The sequence below is a fragment of the Nicotiana attenuata genome, unplaced genomic scaffold (assembly GCF_001879085.1).
Source record: "Nicotiana attenuata strain UT unplaced genomic scaffold, NIATTr2, whole genome shotgun sequence".
NCBI classification, from domain to species: Eukaryota; Viridiplantae; Streptophyta; class Magnoliopsida; order Solanales; family Solanaceae; genus Nicotiana; species Nicotiana attenuata.
In genome coordinates, this window is record NW_017670388.1 from 157,521 (window position 1) to 165,861 (window position 8,341).

Here is an 8,341-nt window from a genome sequence, read left to right on the forward strand (position 1 = left end):
AAAGGGTACCATATTGAGCAAACGACCTTTGGTTTCTGATTGGATTAACCATTATATCTGTATCGTAATTACGGAGTCATAGCAATAAGAATCACCGAATTTCGATGTCGTATGAGAGAGTTATGCCCATTTCCGTATTGGGAAAGATTGTTGGTTTCTGGTGCGGACTTTGTTCTTCGCAAACGCGAGGGAGGTCCTGCGAACACGAAGAAGGAAGTTTGGGTTCATTTGGGCTCATAACTCCATTTGGGCTCCACAATATATGGTTGGAAAGCTAACTCAAAGGGCTACAACTTTCATGTTTTACGTTTTTCCAAATTCCAAACGGGATAGGATCAAAAGCGCTATTGAAACTGCGACTGCAAACCTGACGCGGACGGAGACAGAATATAACCCAACTAGTGCGGCCATAACGCTGGCTTACCGCGGCCGTGCTAGTCCAGACGGAAAAACAGATCTGAAGGGTACTTTTGGAAGTTCAAGACCAATTCCCTCAACCTATAAAAGGTTTAGTTCGTCCAAAGAGCGGAAGAGACACTAGTTTAGGGTTAGACAACACCCTTGGAGGCAAGAACACGCTAGGAGCAAGGAGGAAGATTTAACTACGAGTTTTTCCCCTTCTTCTTCCTATTTTATTGTTTGTTATGAATTGGAGTATTGTGTTTTCACATACTTTTATGAATAACTAATTTATTATCTAGAGTTTTGATGGAACCTTTTGGGGATGAATTGGTTGTTATATTAATATAGTTTTGAGTTAGTTGTTAATCTCTATTTGTTCAACTACGTTTTAATTTTGGTTAATTGAAAGGATCCTCGATTAGCCGTTCCAATTTATTATGTATCTGCTTGAGAGAGAGTGCATATTTAGGTAGTTGTTTGAAAAACATTACTTCCGGAGTATAGGCGAGAGTCATAACCGAGGGTTTAGAGGTTGGATTAGAGATAACGATACCTCGGGTGTGATCTAAGTGAACTGTAATGTGAATCTAGCTAGCATAGCTTGAGAGAGTGCGTCTAGTAAATTATCATAATTGCTTGAGAGAGATTTATGATAGCTGGAGAGTTCATGATTGATAGAGGCAACTAAGTCAAAGCTATAAGAAACATACAATTAATGAAATCAACAATTGAGGAAATCATAACTCTAGACCTCCTTAATTTAGTCTCCAAACCTTTGTCTCGTTAGTTGATAATTTTACCGTTTTATAGTATTTCTTGGTTAATTAGTTAGATATAAAAATCTTAATATTATAATTTAGAAATTGTTCAAACTTGTCTTCTTTGCGATATTGAACAATTACAGCGAAACCTTAGTTCTCTGTGGGATTCGACTCCGGACTTTTAGACCGGATTATATTTGCAGCGACCGCTTATCCTTTTTAGGACTAGAGTTGGGCGTGATCAAATTTTGGCACTGTTGCCGGGGAACTAACGGTGTAGTTGTAGTTGTATATATTGCTAGGGTTCAAGTTTGAACTTTTATTTTGTGTTCTTTTGTTTTGTTTTTTTTTTTTTGTATTTTTTTAAATAACTATCGATTTGAGAAACATGGCATCTTGGAATTATAGAAATTTAGGTGTAGATAATTCTACTATTGATCTCCATACATATTGTGAAGGAAACCACCCGTGGCAAAATTTTCAAAACGTTCCTAAGAGCGAGTTATGTGCACCAACTCAATCTTATTTGTGGAATGTGTGTGATGTGTGTGGTGGTAAAAATGGTCACCTTGATGGTTGTGCTTATATTTCTTATTTTCCTCCAACCCCTTACTATGATGGTTCTAACTTTTCTTGTGAAGTTAATAGGAACAAAGAACCTGGGAATGCGGACTTGAAGGAGATCAAGGATATGCTAAAGTGCCTTCTGGAACAAAACAATGAGAAACAATTGCACATAGAAAGGCAAGAGGCAACTATTCGCAAGTTGGAGGCTCAATTGAGTCAAGTGGTTGGAGCTGTTAATGCTCAGCAAGCCAATATTGGAGATAGTAGCCAAGAAGAGCATGAATTTGAGGTGTTAATTGGGGAGGTCAGAATAGAACATCAACAACCTAGACAACTACAATTTGAGGATGTCAATGTTGAAGAAGTGAGACTAGAGCCAGCCAAGGACTTTGAGGATATAAATTTTGTTGACTCTAGTATCATTGATGTTGAGGATGTTGAAAGTCTTGAAGTTCATGTGTTTGAGCGCATTGGTCCACACTCCAAGCATTTTTCCACATTATGTTTGGATGATGATATGGAAATAGAGTCATCTGAACCAATCGAGGAGTCAAGGAATGAGGAACAAGGTGCATATATTCTGGAATTCTTCTTGCCAGAAAGTCAGGATTACATACCTCATACAAAGGCCAAGGAGTGCAGAATACTGCATTATTTCCTTGGGCCAGGTAGATTCGTTCCGCCGCCCCATGACCATAATCATAAGCTTGAATCAAAACTTGGGGTTCAATTCATAAGCTCGAGGTGGAGGCAAAAAGTGATTCGCGTCGTGCCGCGACGTTAAATCAAGCGCTTGTTGAGAGGCAATCCAGCTTTATTGCTTTCTTTTATTTATTTTTTATTTTTTTAAATTGTATTATTTTTGTAGTGTCAATTTTTTTTTATTTTTTTTAGGAGCATGGAAAGCAAAGGTATTGGAAGGATGCAACAACAAATCAAATGGTTGGAACTAAGTGTGAGGTACCCGCACGAAGGACCAAGCCTGGGAGAAGTCTGAGTACCCCATGAACTGCTAGTGCTTCGGCCTTTGGCCTACCAGGGAGTTTCTCTTACCCTCTTATGGTTATGCTGTGCATTGGGGACAATGCACAATTTTAAGTGTGGGGTGATGAGATTGTCTGGGTGACTTTTCATGCTACTTTAGCTGTATTAGTTTAATTAAATAGTATTTTTTTAAAAGATTGGATTTTTCCCGACGATGGATCTATTAGACAATTTTCTTGAGGGATTTAAGTCTAAAGAAAAAAAAAAGATTTTCTTTGTAGGTAGTGTAATAATTTCCCTTGATTTTTTCTTTGTGCCGCGGGTTCTTTTCCAAGGATTTTATATTTGAACCGGGTGTAGTTAATTTTTTTTGGGAGTAGGAGCCATTGTGTTGTGTTTTGAATTGAAGCAATATCTCTTGACTGTTATGCCTTGAGAATAGTGAGTACTTTGGTTGTGACGCTTAGGCTCAGTTTTTGACTCTTGTATAAGTACCTTGAAATTGTATGATCTTAACTTTTGCTTAACTGCTTTGGACTAGAGTGTCTTGATGAAAACCAATCCTGAGTGATTTATGTGCCATGTGTGTGTAAGGATTTGTTATATTCTGTGCATTGCATTTGGTGCCTAGAACTTGCCCCGTGTGTTTGCAAAGCGAAATAGTAGTTTTATTCAGTCTAGGAAGTGATATAGGCCTTTTCTTTGTTGAGCCAAATATGTATATTTTACCTGCCTAATTATTATGTATCGTAGTTAAACCCCTTTGGCCTGTAATCATGTTTCTTTTGGCAACCACATTACAAGCCTTACCCATTTGTTTGAATTAAACATCTATTTGAACCATTGTAACCTCTCATGAGCACTTGAATTGTTTATGAACTTTGTAAAGGTTAAAGTGTGGGGGTGGTTGGTTTGGCTTTTGAGTGGAACTAATTAAATAAGGAGAAAGGTGCACTGTTTTGAAAAAAGTAATAGCCACTAGAATTGAAAAAAAAAAGAAAAAAATAGTTCGATTGTTTGTGAAAAAAAAATATTCCTTGATAAGTGGTGGCTTTTGATGTAAGTGTGCTTAAAGAAGAATGTGTAATATTACATTGATGTGAAGGTGGAGTTTTGGTTTGACATAAGTATGAGGTTTGAATGTTAAATTATATGTATTAAAGTGCTTAGGGAGGTGTAGTCACTCTTATATCTAAATGTATCCTACCCGTCCCGTAGCCTACATTACAACCAATAAGTCCTAATTGATCCTAGATGAATGAGCTCGATTAGTGGAGTAGTACACTATGGGCAAGCTTATGGTGCATCTTTTGTTGGCATATGAATGTTATTTCTGAGAGTGGGTGAATTTTTTCTATCTTGAGTTCCTAAGTGTTCTTAAATTTTATTGTGTGGAACTACTCTCTTTTATTGTGTGAGGGCACTTGATTCATGAAGAGAAAGGTAATGTCAGTCACCTCTATATTAGAGTAAGTGAGTGAGTTGTGAATAACGTGTGGTACTTGTGAGTCAAATCTTGAGGTGAAGATGTTACGCTTTTGTGCTTAGTCAGTTTTAAATTACTCTTGGTGTGATGAGTTAGGAGAATTGTTTAAAAAGGTCGTGTGTTATAAAAAAAGTGTAGTTTGATTGCTCGAGGACGAGCAATGGGTTTAAGTGTGGGGTGTTGATGATAGGCTATAATTACGTATTTTAGTCGCTTATTACACTCTAATTTACTGCACTTTAATTGAGTTTGCGCTTTAATCGCTAGTGTTTTGCACTAATTGTGTGTTTTATGCCTTGTAGGTTTGATTCCGAGCTATATAGATGTTATGGAATGAATTTAAGTAATTTGAAGCTTTGAAGTCTGAGTAAAAGCTCAAGGAATTAAGCCGGGATCGTGTTCGGGGGTCAAATTTGATAATTAAGTACGAACGAAGACTTGAGAGGCATATTGCACACTGTCTAGTAAAATAGACATAACGTTTTGCTCAGAACTCCATTTGGGCTCCACAATATATGGTTAGAAAGCTAACTCAAAGGGCTACAACTTTCATGTTTTATGTTTTTCCAAATTCCAACGGAACAGGGTGAAAAACCGCGGTTCCACCGCGACCGCGGCAGAACCGCGGTTAGAAGATGGTCGCGGACAACTAAAGAATCAGAGGGCATGTTTGGCCGCGGTTCCACCGCGACCTCGGCAAAACCGCGGCAGGAGGCAGAAATTTCAGGGACTTATGTGCAAAACACGGGATTTTAAGCCCTAAACCCTATAAAACCAAGGAGGTCGGCCAAGAACAAGGGGGGGGGAGGGACATATTTTGGACACAAATTAGACCTAAGGAGGCGGAGAGATACTACTTTAGGGTTAGACAACACCCTTGGAGGCAAGAACACATTGGGAGCAAGGCGGAGAATTCTTCTACGAGTTTTTTTCTTCCTCTTCCTATTTTTTCATTGTTAGTTATGACTTTTAGTATTGTAGTTTTACATACTATTATGAATGGCTAATTGTTATCTAGAGTTTTGATAGAACCTTTTGTAGGATAAATTCTTGTTATGTTTTTATATAATTGAGCCATAGCTTCTCTATTTGTTCAACTACGTTTGTATTCTGGGTTGATTGAAGAGCTCTCAATTAGCTGTGCCTATTTTAGTATGCATAACTCGGGAGAGGTGCATATTTAGGTAGTTGTTGAACAACACCACTCCCAGAGTATATGAGGATCAATAACCGAGGGTTTAAAGGTGGGATTTAGGGATAACGAAGCCTTTGGTGCGATCTGAAGTGAGCTGTATTAAAAGCAGCTAGCGTAGCTCGGGAGAGTGCGTCTAGTATAATTGTCATAATTACTCGGGAGAGATTTACGGCATAAGAGTGCTCATATAGGTAGAGAATACTTAGGCGAAATTTATAGAAGACATAGGGGAAGGATTCGACAATAGGGAAATCATAACTCTAAACCTCCTTAATCTTTTCTCGAACCTCAGTGTCGGTTAGTTGTTAATTTACTATTTTAATTTATTAGTTAATTAGTTTAAACACAAGAATTCTTAATATCTAGAAGTTAGAAATTGTTCAAGCTTGTCTTCTTGCGTGATAGTGAACAACTGTAGCAAACCTTAGTTCTCTGTGGGATTCGACTCCGGACTTGTAAACCGATTATATTTTGCAACGACCGCATTGTCCTTTTGTTTTTTAATTTTAGTTTTATTTGTATTTTGAGAAACATGACATCAATGGAATTATGAGAATTTTGTTGTGGGTAAATTCTACTTTTGATCCTCCTTATGCATATTGTGAAGGAAACACACCCAGGGCAAAATTATCAAAATATTCCTGAGAGCGAATTTTGTGCACCAACTCAATCTTATGTTGTGGAATATGTGTGATATGTGTGGTGTCAAGATTGGTCACTTTCACGGTTGTGCTTATTATTTCTTACCTTCCCCCACAACCCTTACTTTGATGGTTCTTCTTTTGCTGTGTGAAGTTATCGGAACAAAGAAACCCAGGGAAGCTGACCTAAAGAAATCGAAGATATGTTGAAGTGCATTTGGAAAACAGAGTAAAATTACTACTGCGGATAGAAAGCAGGAGGAAACTTATTCACAACTTTGAAAGTTCACATGAGTCAAACTGGTTGAAGTTTTTAATGCTCAACAGCCAATCATTGTGAATAAGTATCCAAGAAGAGCGTTGTATTAGATACAGAAATTGATGAGCTAGAGATAGAACACAACAATCAATCCACCACTAGATTTGAGGCATGTAGATGTTGTAGAAAGAGATACTAGAGTCAACAAGGATATTGAGGATACATACTTAGTTGACTCTATTGTCATTAGTGTTGAGAATGTAGATAGTCCTAATGTTCATGTAGTTGAGCGCATTTGTCCTCACTCCAAGCATTTTTCCACATTGTGTTTAGATGTTGATATGGAAATAGAGTCGTCCGAGCCTTTGAGGAGTCGGAGGATGAGGAAACAAAGTGCTTACATTCTGGAATTCTTCTTGCCAAGAATCGGGATTACACACCTCATCTAAAGGCCAAGAAGTGCAGAATTACTACATTAATTATTGGGCAGCCAGATTTTCGTTCCACCACCCCAGGAGTATGATGTCATAGAGCAGAATCAAAACTTAGGGTTCCGATTCATAAGTTCAAAGTGGAGGCAGAAAGTGATTCACGTTTCGTGCCGCGACGTTAAATCAAAGCGCTCGTTGGGAGGCAACCCAGCTTATTGCTTTCTCCTTTATTTTTTTTATATTTTTATTATATTATTGTAGTGTCAATTTTTTTATTTTCTAGGAGCATTTGGAAAGCAAAGTATTGGGAAGATGCACCAAAAAAAAAATAGTTTAGAACAATGTTGAGGTACCCGCCACGAAGAGACCAAGCTGGGAGAAGTCTGAGTACCCCATGTGTGGGGAAACTTCTCTTAGACTTGTGATGTGAGGCATGTGACTCAGGAAGAAAAAGTAAATCTTCACTTCATCTGTTAGTAGTAATTTAGAGTGAGCACGAGTGTGTCATGCATGAACAGTCTGCATCTGAGGTATGATTGTTGCATTGCTTAGGTTGGTCCTTCGTAAATGGTGAGTGTGCATAAATTGGGGTAATGTATCAATACGGTAGGCCCAGGAGTGTTGGTTTAACTTGATCAAGGACGAGCAAAAGGTTTAAGTGTGGGGTGTTGATAATCGGTGAGTTTAAACTATAATCACGCCTTAAATAATCACCTTCTTGTATGGTTTTGATGATAAAAGTGATTTAACAAAATGCTCTTAGTAGTGCTTTTTCATGATTTGCAGGTGATATATGATCAGGGAAGGCTAGGGGTATTTTTGGAGTCAATAATGAAGAAAAGAGGCCAACTGTGAAATTCCCAAGTAAACCACGCAAAACAGGCCTGAAGATTCAGAAAACTGTTTGACCGCGTTCCACCGCGACACGCGTAGAACCGCGGATAAACAAGATTCAGAGAGGGCATTTAGCCGCGGTTTGACCGCGACCGCGGCAGAACCGCGGCGGAAGCAGGAAACTTCAGGACTAAAGTGTAAAACGCGGGATTTTTAGACCTAAACCCTATTTTAAATACAAGACTTCGCCCAAGAGAGGCATGTATTGAATTTTAGAGTATCTTGGCAAGGAGAACAATTGTGAGAGATCACCCCAAAACACTTTTCTTCTTTTCTTTGATTTTTATTGCTAGTGATGATGAATTCTATCTTAGTTTGTTTTCCCATAGCCATGAGTAGCTAAATTTCTTTGTCTAAGGCTTTGATGGAACCTATTGGGGATGAACATCTTGTTTATGTGAATACAAATTCTAGCTTCAATCTCTATTTGTTCAAACTTTGTGCTTGTTGTAAGTTAATTGACAGGATCCTCAATTAGTTGTGCCTATTTAGTGTGCATAACTTGGAAAAGAGTGCATTATTTAGGTTTATTGTTGAACAACACCACTTCCCAAAGTATAAGAGAATCTATAATTGCGGGTTTAAAGGCGGATTAGGGATAACGAAGCCTTGGGTGTAATCTAAAGTGAATTGTGCTAACTAAAGTAAGCTATTGTATCTCGGGAGAGTGCAATTAGTATATTACTGTGATTACTCGGGAGAGGATTTACATCTCTCTTCT